The sequence below is a fragment of the Dendrobates tinctorius genome, unplaced genomic scaffold, assembly GCF_039654945.1.
Source record: "Dendrobates tinctorius isolate UK_male_01 unplaced genomic scaffold, ASM3965494v1 ptg000249l, whole genome shotgun sequence".
Taxonomy (NCBI): Eukaryota; Metazoa; Chordata; class Amphibia; order Anura; family Dendrobatidae; genus Dendrobates; species Dendrobates tinctorius.
In genome coordinates this window covers 3,602,356-3,620,071 of record NW_027361916.1, presented here as the reverse complement: position 1 = coordinate 3,620,071, position 17,716 = coordinate 3,602,356, and the positions used below count along the sequence as shown (strand labels likewise).

Sequence of the window (17,716 nt, the reverse complement as noted above, 5' to 3'; positions counted from 1 at the left end):
AGTGTGCATATATACAGGACAGGAGTGGTACTGTGCAGTGCATATATGCAGGACAGGAGTGGTACTGTGCAGTGTATATATACAGGACTGGAGTGGTACTGTGGAGTGTATATATACACAGGAGTGGTACTGTGCAGTGTATATATAGGAGTGGTACTGTGCAGTGTATATATACAGGAAAGGAGGAGTGATGTCGTGCAGTGTATATATACAGGATTGGTACTGTGCAGTGTATATATACAGGACTGGAGTGGTACTGTGGAGTGTATATATACAGGAGTGGTACTGTGCAGTGTATATATAGGAGTGGTACTGTGCAGTGTATATATACAGGAAAGGAGGAGTGATGTCGTGCAGTGTATATATACAGGATTGGTACTGTGCAGTGCATATATACAGGACTGGAGTGGTACTGTGCAGTGTATATATACAGGAGTGGCGCTGTGCAGTGTATAGATAAAGGAGGAGTGGTACTGTGCAGTGTACATATGCAGGACAGGAGTGGTACTGTGCAGTGTATATATACAGGACAGGAGTGGTACTGTGCAGTGCATATATACAGGACAGGAGTGGTGCTGTGCAGTGTATATATACAGGAGTGGTACTGTGCAGTGTATATATACAGGAGTGGTACTGTGGAGTGTATATATACAGGACAGGAGTGGTGCTGTGCAGTGTATATATACATCACAGGAGGAGTGGTGCTGTGCAGTGTATATATGCAGGACAGGAGTGGTACTGTGCAGTGTATATATACAGGAGTGGGTTTGTGCAGTGTATATAGACAGGAGTGGTACTGTGCAGTGTATATATACAGGACATGAGTGGTACTATGCAGTGCATATATGCAGGACAGGAGGAGTGGTGCTGTGCAGTGTATATATACAGGACAGGAGTGGTACTGTGCAGTGTATATATACAGGACAGGAGTGGTACTGTGCAGTGTATATACAGGAGTGGTGCTGTGCAATGTATATATGCAGAAGTGGTACTGTGCAGTGTGTATATGCAGGACAGGAGTGGGACTGTGCAGTGTATATATACAGGAGTGGGACTGTGCAGTGTATATAGACAGGAGTGGTACTGTGCAGTGTATATATACAGGGCATGAGTGGATAGTGCAGTGCATATATGCAGGACAGGAGGAGTGGTGCTGTGCAGTGTATATATACAGGACAGGAGGAGTGGTACTGTGCAGTGTATATATACAGGAGGAGGGGTACTGTGCAGTGTATATATAGGAGTGGTACTGTGCAGTGTATATATACAGGACAGGAGTGGTACTGTGCAGTGTATATATACAGGACAGGAGTGGGACTGTGCAGTGTATATATACAGGAGTGGGACTGTGCAGTGTGTATAGACAGGAGTGGGACTGTGCAGTGTGTATAGACAGGAGGAGTGGTACTGTGCAGTGCATATATACAGGACAGGAGGAGTGGTACTGTGCAGTGTATATATACAGGAAAAGTGGTACTGTGCTGTGTGTATATGCAGGACAGGAGTGGTACTGTGCAGTGTGTATATACAGGACAGGAGTGGTGCTGTGCAGTGTATATATACAGGACAGGAGGAGTGGTGCTGTGCAGTGTATATATACAGGACAGGAGGAGTGGTGCTGTGCAGTGTATATATACAGGACAGGAGTGGTGCTGTGCAGTGTATATATACAGGACAGGAGGAGTGGTGCTGTGGAGTGTATATATACAGGACAGGAGTGGTACTGTGCAGTGTATAAATACAGGAGTGTTACTGTGCAGTGTATAAATACAGGAGTGTTACTGTGCAGTGTGTATATGCAGGACAGGAGTGGTACTGTGCAGTGTATATATACAGGAGTGGAACTGTGCAGTGTATATAGGCAGGAGTGGTACTGTGCAGTGTGTATATATACAGGACAGGAGTGGTACTGTGCAATGCATATATGCAGGACAGGAGTGGTACTGTGCATTGCATATATACATGACAGGAGTGGTACTGTGCAGTGCATATATGCAGGAGGAGTGGTACTGTGCAGTGTGTATATATACAGGACACGAGTGGTACTGTGCAGTGTATATATACAGGACAGGAGGAGTGGTGCTGTGCAGTGTATATATACAGGACAGGAGGAGTGGTGCTGTGCAGTGTATATATACAGGAGTGGGACTGTGCCGTGTATATAGACAGGAGTGGTACTGTGCAGTGTGTATATATACAGGACAGGAGTGGTACTGTGCAGTGCATATATGCAGGACAGGAGTGGTACTGTGCAGTGTATATATAGGAGTGGTACTGTGCAGTGTATATATACAGGAAAGGAGGAGTGATGTCGTGCAGTGTATATATACAGGACTGGTACTGTGCAGTGTATATATACAGGACTGGAGTGGTACTGTGGAGTGTATATATACAGGAGTGGTACTGTGCAGTGTATATATAGGAGTGGTACTGTGCAGTGTATATATACAGGAAAGGAGGAGTGATGTCGTGCAGTGTATATATACAGAATTGGTACTGTGCAGTGCATATATACAGGACTGGAGTGGTACTGTGGAGTGTATGTATACAGGAGTGGTACTGTGCAGTGTATATATACAGGATTGGTACTGTGCAGCGTATATACACAGGACAGGAGTAGTGGTACTGTGCAGTGTATATATATATAGGAGTGGTACTGTGCGGTGCATATATACGGGACAGGAGAGGTACTGTGCAGTGCATATATACAGGACAGGAGTGGTACTGTGCAGTGTATATATACAGGAGTGGCGCTGTGCAGTGTATAGATAAAGGAGGAGTGGTACTGTGCAGTGTACATATGCAGGACAGGAGTGGTACTGTGCAGTGTACATATACAGGACAGGAGTGGTACTGTGCAGTGAATATATACAGGACAGGAGTGGTACTGTGCAGTGTATATATACAGGAAGAGTGGTACTGTGGAGTGTATATATACACAAGACAGGAGTGGTGCTGTGCAGTGTATATATACATCACAGGAGGAGTGGTGCTGTGCAGTGTATATATGCAGGACAGGAGTGGTACTGTGCAGTGTATATATACAGGAGTGGGACTGTGCAGTGTATATAGACAGGAGTGGTACTGTGCAGTGTATATAGACAGGAGTGGTACTGTGCAGTGTATATAGACAGGACATGAGTGGTACTGTGCAGTGCATATATGCAGGACAGGAGGAGTGGTGCTGTGCAGTGTATATATACAGGACAGGAGTGGTACTGTGCAGTGTATATACAGGAGTGGTGCTGTGCAATGTATATATGCAGGAGTGGTACTGTGCAATGTATATATGCAGGACAGGAGTGGTACTGTGCAGTGTATATATACAGGAGTGGGACTGTGCAGTGTATATAGACAGGAGTGGTACTGTGCAGTGTATATATACAGGGCATGAGTGGTACTGTGCAGTGCATATATGCAGGACAGGAGGAGTGGTGCTGTGCAGTGTATATATACAAGACACGAGTGGTACTGTGCAGTGTATATATACAGGAGGAGGGGTACTGTGCAGTGTATATATAGGAGTGGTGCTGTGCAGTGTATATATACAGGAGGAGTGGTACTGTGCAATGTATATATACAGGACAGGAGTGGTACTGTGCAGTGTATATATACAGGAGTGGGACTGTGCAGTGTGTATAGACAGGAGTGGTACTGTGCAGTGTATATATACAGGAGTGGTACTGTGCAGTGTATATATACAGGAGGAGTGGTACTGTGCAGTGCATATATACAGGACAGGAGGAGTGGTACTGTGCAGTGTATATATACAGGAGGAGTGGTACTGTGCTGTGTATATGCAGGACAGGAGTGGTACTGTGCAGTGTATATATACAGGAGGAGTGGTACTGTGCAGTGCATATATACAGGACAGGAGGAGTGGTACTTTGCAGTGTATATATACAGGAGGAGTGGTACTGTGCTGTGTGTATATGCAGGACAGGAGTGGTACTGTGCAGTGTATATATACAGGAGTGGTACTGTGCAGTGCATATATACAGGACAGTGGTGCTGTGCAGTGTATATATACAGGACAGGAGTGGTACTGTGCAGTGTATATATACAGGACAGGAGGAGTGGTGCTGTGCAGTGTATGTATACAGGACAGGAGGAGTGGTGCTGTGCAGTGTATGTATACAGGACAGGAGTGGTACTGTGCAGTGTATGTATACAGGAGTGGTACTGTGCAGTGTATATATACAGGAGGAGTGGTACTGTGCAGTGTGTATATGCAGGACAGGAGTGGTACTGTGCATTGTATATATACAGGAGTGGAACTGTGCAGTGTATATAGACAGGAGTGGTACTGTGCAGTGTGTATATATACAGGACAGGAGTGGTACTGTGCAGTGCATATATGCAGGACAGGAGTGGTACTGTGCAGTGTATATATACAGGACAGGAGTGGTACTGTGCAGTGCATATATGCAGGAGGACTGGTACTGTGCAGTGTATATATACAGGACAGGAGTGGTGCTGTGCAGGGTATATATACAGGACAGGAGGAGTGGTACTGTGCAGTGTATATATACAGGAAAGGAGGAGTGGTACTGTGCAGTGTATATATACAGGACAGGAGTGGTACTGTGCAGTGCATATATGCAGGAGGAGGGTTACTGTGCAGTGTATATATAGGAGTGGTACTGTGCAGTGCATATATACAGGACAGGAGGAGTGGTGCTGTGCAGTGTATATATACAGGACAGGAGGAGTGGTGCTGTGCAATGTATATATACAGGACAGGAGTGGTGCTGTGCAGTGCATATATACAGGACAGGAGGAGTGGTGCTGTGCAGTGTATATATACAGGACAGGAGTGGTACTGTGCAGTGTATATATACAGGAGGAGTGGTACTGTGCAGTGTGTATATGCAGGAGTGGTACTGTGCAGTGTATATATACAGGACAGGAGGAGTGGTGCTGTGCAGTGTATATATACAGGACAGGAGTGGTACTGTGCAGTGTATATACAGGAGTGGTACTGTGCAGTGTATATGTACAGGAGTGGTACTGTGCAGTGTGTATATGCAGGGCAGGAGTGGTACTGTGCAGTGTATATATACAGGAGTGGGACTGTGCAGTGTATATAGACAGGAGTGGTACTGTGCTGTGTATATACATATACAGGAGTGGTACTGTGCAGTGTATATATACAGGAGTGGGACTGTGCAGTGTATATAGACAGGAGTGGTACTGTGCAGTGTATATATACAGGACAGGAGTGGTACTGTGCAGTGCATATATGCAGAACAGGAGTGGTACTGTGCAGTGTATATATACAGGACAGTAGTACTGTGCAGTGCATATATGCAGGAGGAGTGGTACTGTGCAGTGCATATATGCAGAACAGGAGTGGTACTGTGCAGTGTATATATACAGGACAGTAGTACTGTGCAGTGCATATATGCAGGAGGAGGGGTACTGTGCAGTGTATATATACAGGAGGAGTGGTACTGTGCAGTATATACATATACAGGAGTGGTACTGTGCAGTGTATATATATACAGGATGAGTGGTACTGTGCAGTATCTGTATGCAACATTCTGCCCCAGCTCACAGCCTGCCCCCATGTCCAGCATTCTGCCTCAGTCTCCAGCATTCTGCCCCAGCTTCGAGCATTCTGCCCCATGTCCAGAATTCTGCCCCAGCGTCCAGCATTCTGCCCCGTCTCACAGTCTGCCCTCATATCCAGCATTCTGCCACCAGCGTCCAGCATTCTGTCCCCAGCGTCCAGCATTCTGCCCCATGTCCATTCTGCCCCCAGTGTCCAGCATTATGCCCCATGTCCAGCATTTTGCCCCAGGCTCCCTGGATAGCCGCTCTCAAAAAAAAAAAAAAAAAAAAAATTCTTCTTACCTTGTTATCTGGCTGTGCTCCAGCGGCGAGGCTCCCTCCCTCTCACAGTCCCACGTGGCACACTGACTGAATGAGGAAGTGGAGGAGCAGAGCAGTGTGTGACGTCAGGTGAGGGCGGAGCTGTGGCTGGACCATTGTGCAGGGGGGGATTTCGGCGCTGGCTGGACCATGGTGCGGGGGGGGGGGGGGGCCTGCCCGAGGGGCCCGGCAGGCGCTGAGTCTGAATTTAAAATATAGCTGCAGAAGCCTGTATAAAATGTAGGGGGGCCCCAGCGCGGATCGGGCTGCCAGCATGGTCGGGCCCCCCTAATCACCGGGCCCCATACACATGTAAGGCCTGTCATGCCCTGATGGCGGCCCTGGTTTCAGGATGCTTGACAGTTGGCATGAGACAAGACTGGTGGTAGCGCTCACCTGGTCTTCTCCGAATAAGCCGTTTTCCAGATGTCCCAAACAATCGAAAAGGGGATTCATCAGAGAAAATGACTTTACCCCAGTCCTCAGCAGTCCACTCCCTGTACCTCTTGCAGAATATCAGTCTGTCCATGATGTTTTTTCTGGAGAGAAGTGGCTTCTTTGCTGTCCTCCTTGAGACCAGGCCTTGCTCCAAGAGTCTCCGCCTCACAGCGTGTGCAGAAGCACTCACACCTGCCTGCTGCCATTCCTGAGCAAGCTCTGCACTGCTGGTAGTCCGATCCCACAGCTGAAGCACTTTTAAGAGACGGTCCTGGCGCTTGCTGGTCTTTCTTGGGCGCCCTGGAGCCTTTTTGGCAACAAGGGAACCTCTCTCCTTGAAGTTCTTGATGATGCGATAGATTGTTGACTGAGGTGCATTCTTTCTAGCTGCGATACTCTTCCCTGTTAGGCCATTTTTGTGCAGTGCAATGATGACTGCACGTGTTTCTTTAGAGATAACCATGGTTAACAGAAGAGAAACAATGATGCCAAGCACCAGCCTCCTTTTAAAGTGTCCAGTGGTGTCATTCTTACTTAATCATGACAGATTGATCTCCAGCCCTGTCCTCATCAACACCCACACCTGTGTTAATGGAGCAATCACTGAAATGATGTTAGCTGGTCCTTTTAAGGCAGGGCTGCAATGATGTTGAAATGTATTTTGGGGGATAAAGTTAATTTTCTAGGCAAATATTGACTTTGCAAGTAATTGCTGTTAAGCTGATCACTCTTTATAACATTCTGGAGTATATGCAAATTGCCATTAGAAAAAATGAAGCAGTAGACTTTGTAAAAATTATTATTTGTGTCATTCTCAAAATTTTTAGCCATGGCTGTACAGACCAAAGTTTGGACACACCTTCTCATTCAAAGAGTTTGCTTTATTTTCATGACTATGAAAATTGTAGATTCACTCTGAAGGCATCAAAGCTATGAATTAACACATGTGGAATTATATAATTAACAAAAAAGTGTGAAACAACTGAAAATGTGTCTTATATTCTAGGTTCTTCAAAGTAGCCACCTTTTGCTTTGATTACTGCTTTGCACACTCTTGGCATTCTATTGATGAGCTTCAAGAGGTAGTCACTGGAAATGGACTTCCAACAGTCTTGAAGGAGTTCCCAGAGATGCTTAGCACTTGTTGGCCCTTTGGCCTTCACTCTGCGGTCCAGCTCACCCCAAACCATCTCGATTGGGTTCAGGTCTGGTGACTGTGGAGGCCAGGTCATCTGGCGTAGCACCCGATCACTCTCCTTCTTGGTCAAATAGCCCTTACACAGCCTGGAGGTGTGTTTGAGGTCATTGTCCTGTTGAAAAATAAATGATGGTCCAGCTAAACACAAACCGGATGGAATAGCATGCTGCTGCAAGATGCTGTGGTGGCCATGCTGGTTCAGTATGCCTTCAATTTTGAATAAATCCCCAACAGTGTCACCAGTAAAGCACCCCCACACCATCACACCTCCTCCTCCATGCTTCACGGTGGGAACCAGGTATGTAGAGTCCATCCGTTCACCTTTTCTGCGTCGCACAAAGACAAGGTGGTTGGAACCAAAGATCTCAAATTTGGACTCATCAGACCAAAGCACAGATTTCCACTGGTCTAATGTCCATTCCTTGAGTTCTTTAGCCCAAACAAGTCTCTTCTGCTTGTTGCCTGTCCTTAGCAGTGGTTTCCTAGCAGCTATTTTACCATGAAGGCCTGCTGCACAAAGTCTCCTCTTAGCAGTTGTTGTAGAGATGTGTCTGCTGCTAGAACTCTGTGTGGCATTGACCTGGTCTCTGATCTGAGCTGCTGTTAACCTGCGATTTCTGAGGCTGGTGACTCGGATGAACTTATCCTCCGCAGCAGAGGTGACTCTTGGTCTTACTTTCCTGGAGCGGTCCTCATGTGAGCCAGTTTCTTTGTAGCGCTTGATGGTTTTTGCCACTGCACGTGGGGACACTTTCAAAGTTTTCCCAATTTTTCGGACTGACTGACCTTCATTTCTTAAAGTAATAATGGCCACTCGTTTTTCTTTACTCAGCTGCTTTTTTCTTGCCATAATACAAATTCTAATAGTCTATTCAGTAGGACTATCAGCTGTGTATCCACCAGACTTCTGCACAACTGATGGTCCCAACCCCATTTATAAGGCAAGAAATCCCACTTATTAAACCATAGTCATGAAAATAAAGAATACGCTTTGATTGAGGTGTGTCCAAACCTTTGGTCTGTAGTGTGTGTGTGTGTGTGTGTGTGTGTGTGTGTGTGTGTGTGTGTGTGTGTGTGTGTGTGTGTGTGTGTGTGTATATATATATATATATATATATATATATATATATATATATATATATATATATATATATATATATACACACACACACACATACTATGACTTATCTCGGCTAAGACAAAGCCTAGATCCTCAGGCTACATCCACATCATGGGCGTAGCCAGGATCAAACCTGGGGGGGGCAGAACCTCATACTGCACACCCCTACACTTGAAAATAAAGCCTGCACCTTAAGAAGATGTGGTGGTGAATGCAGTATATTTATTCCAACTATCAGTTGATGTTACTGAAGACGAGCAATGCCTGTCCTGGGCGTCCTTTTGGGCAGCTATGAGGTGGACCTGACTGGTGCTAAAAAAAAGGAGTGTTAGTCTGTGTGCTATCCGGCTTTCATTCTTTTTGGTACAGATATGATATGGATAGACAGATATATAAATAAAAGCAGATTAGAAATCTGCTCTGATATTGAAAACATTATCTATGAGCTCAAAAACCTTTCAGGTGATGCAGTTTTTAAAAAGCTGATCTGCTTTTGCAACTGAAAAACGTATCCTCAAAAAACGCAGCAAAAACGCTGTGTGTGAATGTAGCCTTAGATCAGGAATAGAACAGCCATTTATAGGACATTTCATAACTTTCCCAAATTCCTATGAAAAAATATTCAGCACATTCTGCATTGAACTACTGTACCCAATTTATTATATATTTTAGGAGTCGGAATCGGTCCATTTTATACCAACTCCACCAAAATGAGCTCCGACTCCGACTCCACAGCCCTACATACTAAGGTTTTGTTTTATCTCCCGTCCACCACACTCCAGCTCCGCCCCCTAAGCACCATCCTCTGCTCCCCCCATGCTCAGCCTCTGCTCCCCCCCCATGCTCAGCCTCTGCTCCCCCCCCATGCTCAGCCTCTGCTCCCCCCCCATGCTCAGCCTCTGCTCCCTCCCATGCTCAGCCTCTGCTCCCCCCCATGCTCAGCCTCTGCTCCCCCCCATGCTCAGCCTCTGCTCCCCTCCATGCTCAGCCTCTGCTCCCCTCCATGCTCAGCCTCTGCTCCCCCCCATGCTCAGCCTCTGCTCCCCCCCCCCCATGCTCAGCCTCTGCTCCCCCCCCTCCCCCATGCTCAGCCTCTGTTCCCCCCCCTCCCCCATGCTCAGCCTCTGTTCCCCCCCCTCCCCCATGCTCAGCCTCTGTTCCCCCCCATGCTCAGCCTCTGCTCCCCCCACTCTCTCCCCCCACACACCGTCTCCCTTCTGTCCTCTGCGGGGTGTCGCCGCTCCCTCCTCCGGGCTTTGTGTTGTGCCGCGCTCTTCCCCGCTGACAGCTCCGCTCCTCTGCTGCGCTCTCTCCACAGCAAACATTACGACACCACCGTCGCCTCCTCCATGACTCAGTCCGGCCTCCCACGTCTCCTCACCACACGTCACTTCCCCGCCCGGCCGCCATTTTAGTTCCTGTGGTGGCGGGGCACAGGCGGAAGTGCCGCCATCTGTAGCAGCGGCTGCGGTCCTCCTCACCGTGTCTCCGCCGAGTCAGGAGGTTTTCGTGAGGGGGAGATCTCGGCGGCCTGATACCATAATGCCGTCCACCCCGCTCCGTGTGGCCGCGGTGTGCTCCAGAACCGCAGCATGGAGGCGCACAATCTCCTCCGGTAATGGCGGAGCCCCTTCTTCTTCAGTCTGTGCGCGTAGTTCGGGGCCGTGTGAGGCCGGTGATGTCTCTAGGCCTCTGTGTGTGATGGAGGACCCTGGGAGCGGCCATACCTTCTTACACACACCTCCATGGTGGCCTTTTCCCCCTCAGATGTAGGAAAATTACACATTTGTAACTGAATGTGTTAGACACTTTTTTTGGGTGGGGAACTTGCGCCATATAGCAACTCTCCGGCCATTTTTTTTAAATTCTTTTATATGACTGGGAAAGGATTAAAAGCAAAACAGTAGTCGCCTTTTCAGTTACCGGGGCCGACTAGGCCTCACATGGGTTCTGGTCGGGTCGTCATCAGTCCAGTCTGGGCAGGTGGTGTATATATATATATAATTTAGTTTTCACCCCCCCAGTCTCTTCGCTAGTTTTAAGCTTCAGGGGCCTGAAGGTCCTGGAAACCCTTTTATTTCGAGTGATTTCTGGCCGAAGCAAACTTAGGTTTGTTTGTGTCTGGTGGAAACTGATTGCCTTCACTCTGTTTTTTTTTCTGTTTTTGGAGTAAAAAAAAAAAATATATATATTAGGTTCTTTTCACACCAGGACGTGTACACTGAATATATTCTATAGGGTATAACAGGCACCCGTCTGCCGAGAGAACGTCCTTCTCAAATCCATCTGACCACTGTTCATCCAAACAAACTTACCAGCTGATTCATCAGTTTAAATTTTTTTTTTTTTTTTAAGCCAAAAAATGTCTCTTGATGTTTTTACAGCCTCTCTGTTAACTTTGTGAAAAGTTGAATAAAATGCCTTTATCTACGATCATCTGATGTCTTGTTACAAAGAAATTAGACAGGGACAGAGTTTAGAATATTGGAATATTACAATTTTTTCTCATGTAGGGTGACCAGCCAATGTTACTGGGCACAGTGAGGCTACATGAAAGCTCCACATGTCCACTGTTAACTCCTGGTGGATTGTTTTATTAGTAATCTGTTCATTGTGGTATAAGTTGTATGCACAACTTTTTGTGTTTTTTGTGTTGTATTTGAATTCAAATGGAATTTGAATTCAGGGGGTCAGAGCCTGGCTGTCCATGGATAAAAGTGGTCCTTGTGGTGCAGGCTTGAGGGTGCACAAATGCCCAACAGAGCACCACACAGCCCCAAGAACTGCTCCCTCACCTCAGTCTGGTAATTAGCTTTCAAATGACATCCCAATGTCCCCTCTGGCTTTGCCAGAAGTCCCACCAGGGGCCCCAATGTCTGATTTGGACAGCAGATCTGTACTGAAGTCCCTGGTGGTGCAAACTCTTGTCACCAGGGAGCATGTCAGTGTCAGCAGTCAGGATGGCCTAGTGGTCTAAGGCACTGTGTTCAGGTTGCAGTCTCCCGTGGAGGCGTGGGTTCGAATCCCACTCCTGACAGCAGCAGTACTGGTCCCTGGAGGTGCAAGCTGTTGTGCACCAGGGAGCGTGTTAAGCGTCTGCAGTCACCACATGTGGAGGCGTGGGTTCAAATCCCACTCCTTGACAGCAGCAGTACTGGTCCCTGGAGGTGCAAGCTGTTGTGCACCAGGGAGCGTGTTGAGCGTCTGCAGTCACCACGTGGAGGCGTGGGTTCGAATCCCACTCCTGACAGCGACAGTTTTTTTTTTGTTTTTTTTTAAAGAAAAGAAAAGAAACCTAGTGGCAGCATGTGTAATAACAGTCTCCCATGGAGGCGTGGGTTCGAATCCCACTCCTGACAGCAACAGTTTTTTTTTTTTTTTTTTTTTAAAGAAAAGAAAAGAAACCTAGTGGCAGCATGTGTAATAACAGTCTCCAGGTCTTATAGCCTAATGTATACACCATAAATATTTATATGTGTGTCTATACAGTTGGTGTATATATGTGTGAGTATATTTTTTAGCCTTAAAGTTTTGATTCTCCATCCTCATTTCTTTCTTTTCCAAATCAAAAAAACACTCGTGTGAGAGCAATCTGCATCCAAAAAAACTTAGGGATAGGGACAATTTAGTGAGTACGTCGGGCTCCCTTAAAAGGTCAATTCACCCAACGAACAAGGGTGCTGCTCAGGGTGGATTGATTTAAATCACGCCGATTTAAATCACGATTTAAATCAAAAGATTTTTTTCTATTTAAATCGGATCGATTTAAATCATGATTTTAATCATGATTTAAATCACTGATTTAAATCAAAAGGTTTTTTTTTAATATAAATCACGATTAAAATGAGAAGTGAGAGCAGTGTGCATGTGCGCCCATAGTTACACGGACGAAACTAGGGCAACGATCTAACGCCAGGGTGAGGGGGGACCCCAAAGTAAGTAAAAATCTTTTTTGTTTTACTATATGGCAATAGGTAGGTGTTTAAAAGCAGCATGTCTTAATTGTATAAACTATTAATAGCCTCCACATTTTGTTCATACTGCCCCTTTAATTCCACACTTCTAGCTTGGTTTCAGTTTTGGTTTAGTTTCTTTTTCCCTGCATTCAGTTGACATGCCCAAACTTGTTGGATAGTCAGCAGTACTTGGCTCAGGCTGTAGTAACATCAGCAGTGCTTGGCTCAGGCTGTAGTAACAATCAAACTTCATAAGTGATCTGTGTGAGCCATGGCAGCAGGTCGTAAGAGAGACCCTATTTGGGTTCATTTTGTTGAGATGCCAGCAGCAGATCTTGGAAAGAAAGGTGCAAGAGCAAAGTGCAAATACTGTCAAAAGGATATCCAAGGACTTGTTTGCCGTTTGAAATCACATTATGAAAACTGCAATCAAATGATTTAAATCAAAAAAATCTGATTTAAATCAAAAAAATCTGATTTTTTTGATTTTTTTAAAAAATTCAAGATTTTTATCCACCCTGGTGCTGCTTGCTCGTCGGGTGAGATGGGCAGCACGATTATTATCATCTAACACGCTTTCCTAGGATAATCTGCCAACACAAATCTCTTCTTGAATGGACAATCGTTTCTTAAATGACAATTTATGCTGATAAAAAAAACCAAAAGCTCTAAATTAGGAAGGAGGCTGGAGGGGGGGGCGTCAGGGACTGGAGGGGGGAGACAGAGGCTGGAGGAGGAAGTGTGGTGGTGTAGACGGGGCTGCGGGAGGCTGTGTGGTGCTGTAGAGCGGGTTGCGGGAGGCTGTGTGGTGGTGTAGAGGCCTACAGGGCCACACAGCCCCCTGGTGTGACTTCCCGAGTGCCATGACAGCTGACTGTATATACATGTTTACACATACATGTATGTACATGTGCCATGACCGCTCCTTAGACCATACATACATGGATTGTCACTTACCCAAACCGAGGATGAAGAGGCTTAGCTGCTCCACATGATGATGGTGGCCGGAGAGCTGTGTTCCTCCATAGCGATGTCGTCCATTAGGCAAACTTGGTGTCCTTGTCCCGCCAGTTCTTGAGCCAGTTTAGTGTCCACGATGCCTTGTTACCTATTGGAAAAAAAAGGGAAAAGGAAATTATTGAATTTTGACATAGAATAAAAATTAAGTCCTATGAATTGTACTGGTACATTAACCCCTTTTTCTACGAGCGTATATTGCCAGCAGACACACAGAGAGCGGGCGACTGCCCCAAGTGTTACCTACTGAGAGACAGAGAAATAAAAAAACAATAATTAATAAGGGAAATATTGCATTCATAATTAGTGTTCACAGCAGAGTGACAACACAGCCCCCCTAACCCTCCCCTACCCCACAGGGAGCGCCTGTACGCCGCCATGCCCCCCACAGCTGTGCCCATACACTGTCCTCACCTCCCCCTGCAGGGACCACCTGTCTCCCACGCAGTGCCCCCCACAGCTGACCCCAAACACTCTGCAGGGACCCCCTGTCTCCCCCGTAGTGCCCCCCACAGCTGACCCCATACACTCTGCAGGGACCCCCTGTCTCCCCCCCACAGCCTCCGGGCTGCGAAGAAATCGCGACGGAGCCGCCGTCCCTGTACCGGAGCACAGCCCGCTGCCACCACCGCACCGCAGAACGCCGCCCGCTGCCACCACCACAGAGCCCACCTGCCCCAGCGCAGCTGCCCCTGCCCAGCTGCCCCTGCCCCAGCGCTGCTGCTGCCCCTGCCTCAGCGCAGTTGCCCCAGCGCAGCTGCCCCTCCCCCAGCGCAGCTGCCTCTCCCCCAGCGCAGCTGCCCCAGCACAACCAACCTGCCCTAGCACAGAGCCGCCACCGCACGAGCCTGGACCACTGAATGACCCCTGTGACTACTTCACCTGTGCCAGATCCCTTCCCAGGTAAGCTGAATTCGGACTGTAAGACGGACCCCCATTTGACACATTATTTTTTTTCCCCCTTATTTTCCTACTGAAAATTGGGGTGTTCTTATGGTCCGTTGCATCTTTTTTTTTTTAAAGAAAAGAAAATAAACCTAGTGGCAGCATGTTTAATAACAGTCTCCAGGTCTTATAGCCTAATGTATACACCATAAATATTTATATGTGTGTCTATACAGTTGGTGTATACTTTTTAGCCTTAAAGTTTTGATTCTCCATCCTCATTTCTTTCTTTTCCAAATCAAAAAAACACTCGTGTGAGAGCAATCTGCATCCAAAAAAACTTAGGGATAGGGACAATTTAGTGAGTACGTCGGGCTCCCTTAAAAGGTCAATTCACCCAACGAACAAGGGTGCTGCTTGCTCGTCGGGTGAGATGGGCAGCACGATTATTATCATCTAACACGCTTTCCTAGGATAATCTGCCAACACAAATCTCTTCTTGAATGGACAATCGTTTCTTAAATGACAATTTATGCTGATAAAAAAAACCAAAAGCTCTAAATTAGGAAGGAGGCTGGAGGGGGGGGCGTCAGGGACTGGAGGGGGGAGACAGAGGCTGGAGGAGGAAGTGTGGTGGTGTAGACGGGGCTGCGGGAGGCTGTGTGGTGCTGTAGAGCGGGTTGCGGGAGGCTGTGTGGTGGTGTAGAGGCCTACAGGGCCACACAGCCCCCTGGTGTGACTTCCCGAGTGCCATGACAGCTGACTGTATATACATGTTTACACATACATGTATGTACATGTGCCATGACCGCTCCTTAGACCATACATACATGGATTGTCACTTACCCAAACCGAGGATGAAGAGGCTTAGCTGCTCCACATGATGATGGTGGCCGGAGAGCTGTGTTCCTCCATAGCGATGTCGTCCATTAGGCAAACTTGGTGTCCTTGTCCCGCCAGTTCTTGAGCCAGTTTAGTGTCCACGATGCCTTGTTACCTATTGGAAAAAAAAGGGAAAAGGAAATTATTGAATTTTGACATAGAATAAAAATTAAGTCCTATGAATTGTACTGGTACATTAACCCCTTTTTCTACGAGCGTATATTGCCAGCAGACACACAGAGAGCGGGCGACTGCCCCAAGTGTTACCTACTGAGAGACAGAGAAATAAAAAAACAATAATTAATAAGGGAAATATTGCATTCATAATTAGTGTTCACAGCAGAGTGACAACACAGCCCCCCTAACCCTCCCCTACCCCACAGGGAACGCCTGTACCCCGCCATGCCCCCCACAGCTGTGCCCATACACTGTCCTCACCTCCCCCTGCAGGGACCACCTGTCTCCCACGCAGTGCCCCCCACAGCTGACCCCAAACACTCTGCAGGGACCCCCTGTCTCCCACGCAGTGCCCCCCACAGCTGACCCCATACACTCTGCAGGGACCCCTTGTCTCCCCCGTAGTGCCCCCCACAGCTGACCCCATACACTCTGCAGGGACCCCCTGTCTACCCGCAGTGCCCCCCACAGCTGACCCCATACACTCTGCAGGGACCCCCTGCCTCCCCCCACAGCTGACCCCATACAGGCATACAGTTACCGGCCGGCAGCTCCAAGGTTCAAATCTGGCGCTCAGGTGACGTCATTGTTGCTGCAGTTAGACCGAGAAAGCAGGGGGTGGGCTCGGAGCCACGTGACACAGAGCCCGGCCGCCCATCCCCCAGCCTCACTGTACTGCAAGCCAGGGAGAGACTGTTTGTGTGCTGCACGGCGCTGACTCCGCCCCCCGAGCCAGGGGATGAGTCACAGGCAGCTCGGCGTGTCACACGACTCCTCCCTCTTCCACCTTCTATGCAGGCCGGATCTTGGTTCCCATAGCACAGTGACCCTGCCCACCGGCCAGTCACTGCCGCCCCTCCCCCACCACTAAGCGATCTTACACAGCAGCACAGAGCCAGGGAGGAGATGGGAGATGACCCCGCACCACACAGCGGAGCACTATGAGCCCTGGGGGTGCAGCGCTGACCCCGCCCACGCCGCACCACACAGCGCAGCGCTATAAGCCCTGGGGGCGCAGCGCTGACCACACCCACCCCGCACCACACAGCGGAGCACTATGAGCCCTGGGGGCGCAGCGCTGACCCTGCCCACCCCGCACCACACAGCGCAGCACTATGAGCCCTCGGGGCAGTCTCCCGTAGAGGCGTGGGTTCGAATCCCACTCCTGACAGCAGCAGTACTGGTCCCTGGAGGTGCAAGCTGTTGTGCACCAGGGAGCGTGTTCAGCGTCTGCAGTCACCACGTGGAGGCGTGGGTTCGAATCCCACTCCACACAGCGCAGCACTATGAGCCCTCGGGGCGCAGCCAGGGGTGGGATTCAGCGGGTTCTCCCCGGTTCGGTGGAACCGGTTGTTAAAGCTATTGCTCTCATTTTTGGCACCATTAGCCGGCTCTCACTTTTGAAAATGAGATTTCAAATTTTGAGGTCTGCCCCTGCGCTGCTGCTGCCCCTGCCTCAGCGCTGCTGCTGCCCCTGCCTCAGCGCTGCTGCTGCCCCTGCCTCAGCGCTGCTGCTGCCCCTGCCTCAGCGCTGCTGCTGCCCCTGCCTCAGCGCTGCTGCTGCCCCTGCCTCAGCGCTGCTGCTGCCCCTGCCTCAGCGCTGCTGCTGCCCCTGCCTCAGCGCTGCTGCTGCCCCTGCCTCAGCGCTGCTGCTGCCCCTGCCTCAGCGCTGCTGCTGCCCCTGCCTCAGCGCTGCTGCTGCCCCTGCCCCAGCGCTGCTGCTGCCCCTGCCTCAGCGCAGCTGCCCCAGCACAACCAACCTGCCCTAGCACAGAGCCGCCACCGCACGAGCCTGGACCACTGAATGACCCCTGTGACTACTTCACCTGTGCCAGATCCCTTCCCAGGTAAGCTGAATTCGGACTGTAAGACGGACCCCCATTTGATACATTATTTTTTTTCCCCCTATTTTCCTACTGAAAATTGGGGTGTTCTTATGGTCCGTTGCATCTTATAGTCCGAAAAATACGGTAATTTATCCTGAGATTACAGAGTCTGCAACTTTTCTATCTAGCCAGTTAGAAGTGACTCATTGTAACACTTAGGGTACCGTTACACCTAGCGATGCACCAGCGATCCCGACTAGCGATATGACGCGGTCAGGATCGCTGGTGCATCGCTAGGTGGTCGCTAGTGAGCTGCTACACAGGCAGATCTCACCAGCGACAT

At 48.6% G+C, this 17,716-nt stretch overlaps 1 non-coding gene across 1 annotated transcript; it reads left to right on the top strand.

The window, feature by feature from the left end:
• The first annotated feature begins 11,584 nt into the window (after positions 1-11,584).
• Positions 11,585-11,667, top strand: TRNAL-CAG (transfer RNA leucine (anticodon CAG)). The gene has a single exon. It is a non-coding gene; the product is annotated as a tRNA-Leu (tRNA).
• The last annotated feature ends 6,049 nt before the right edge of the window (positions 11,668-17,716 follow it).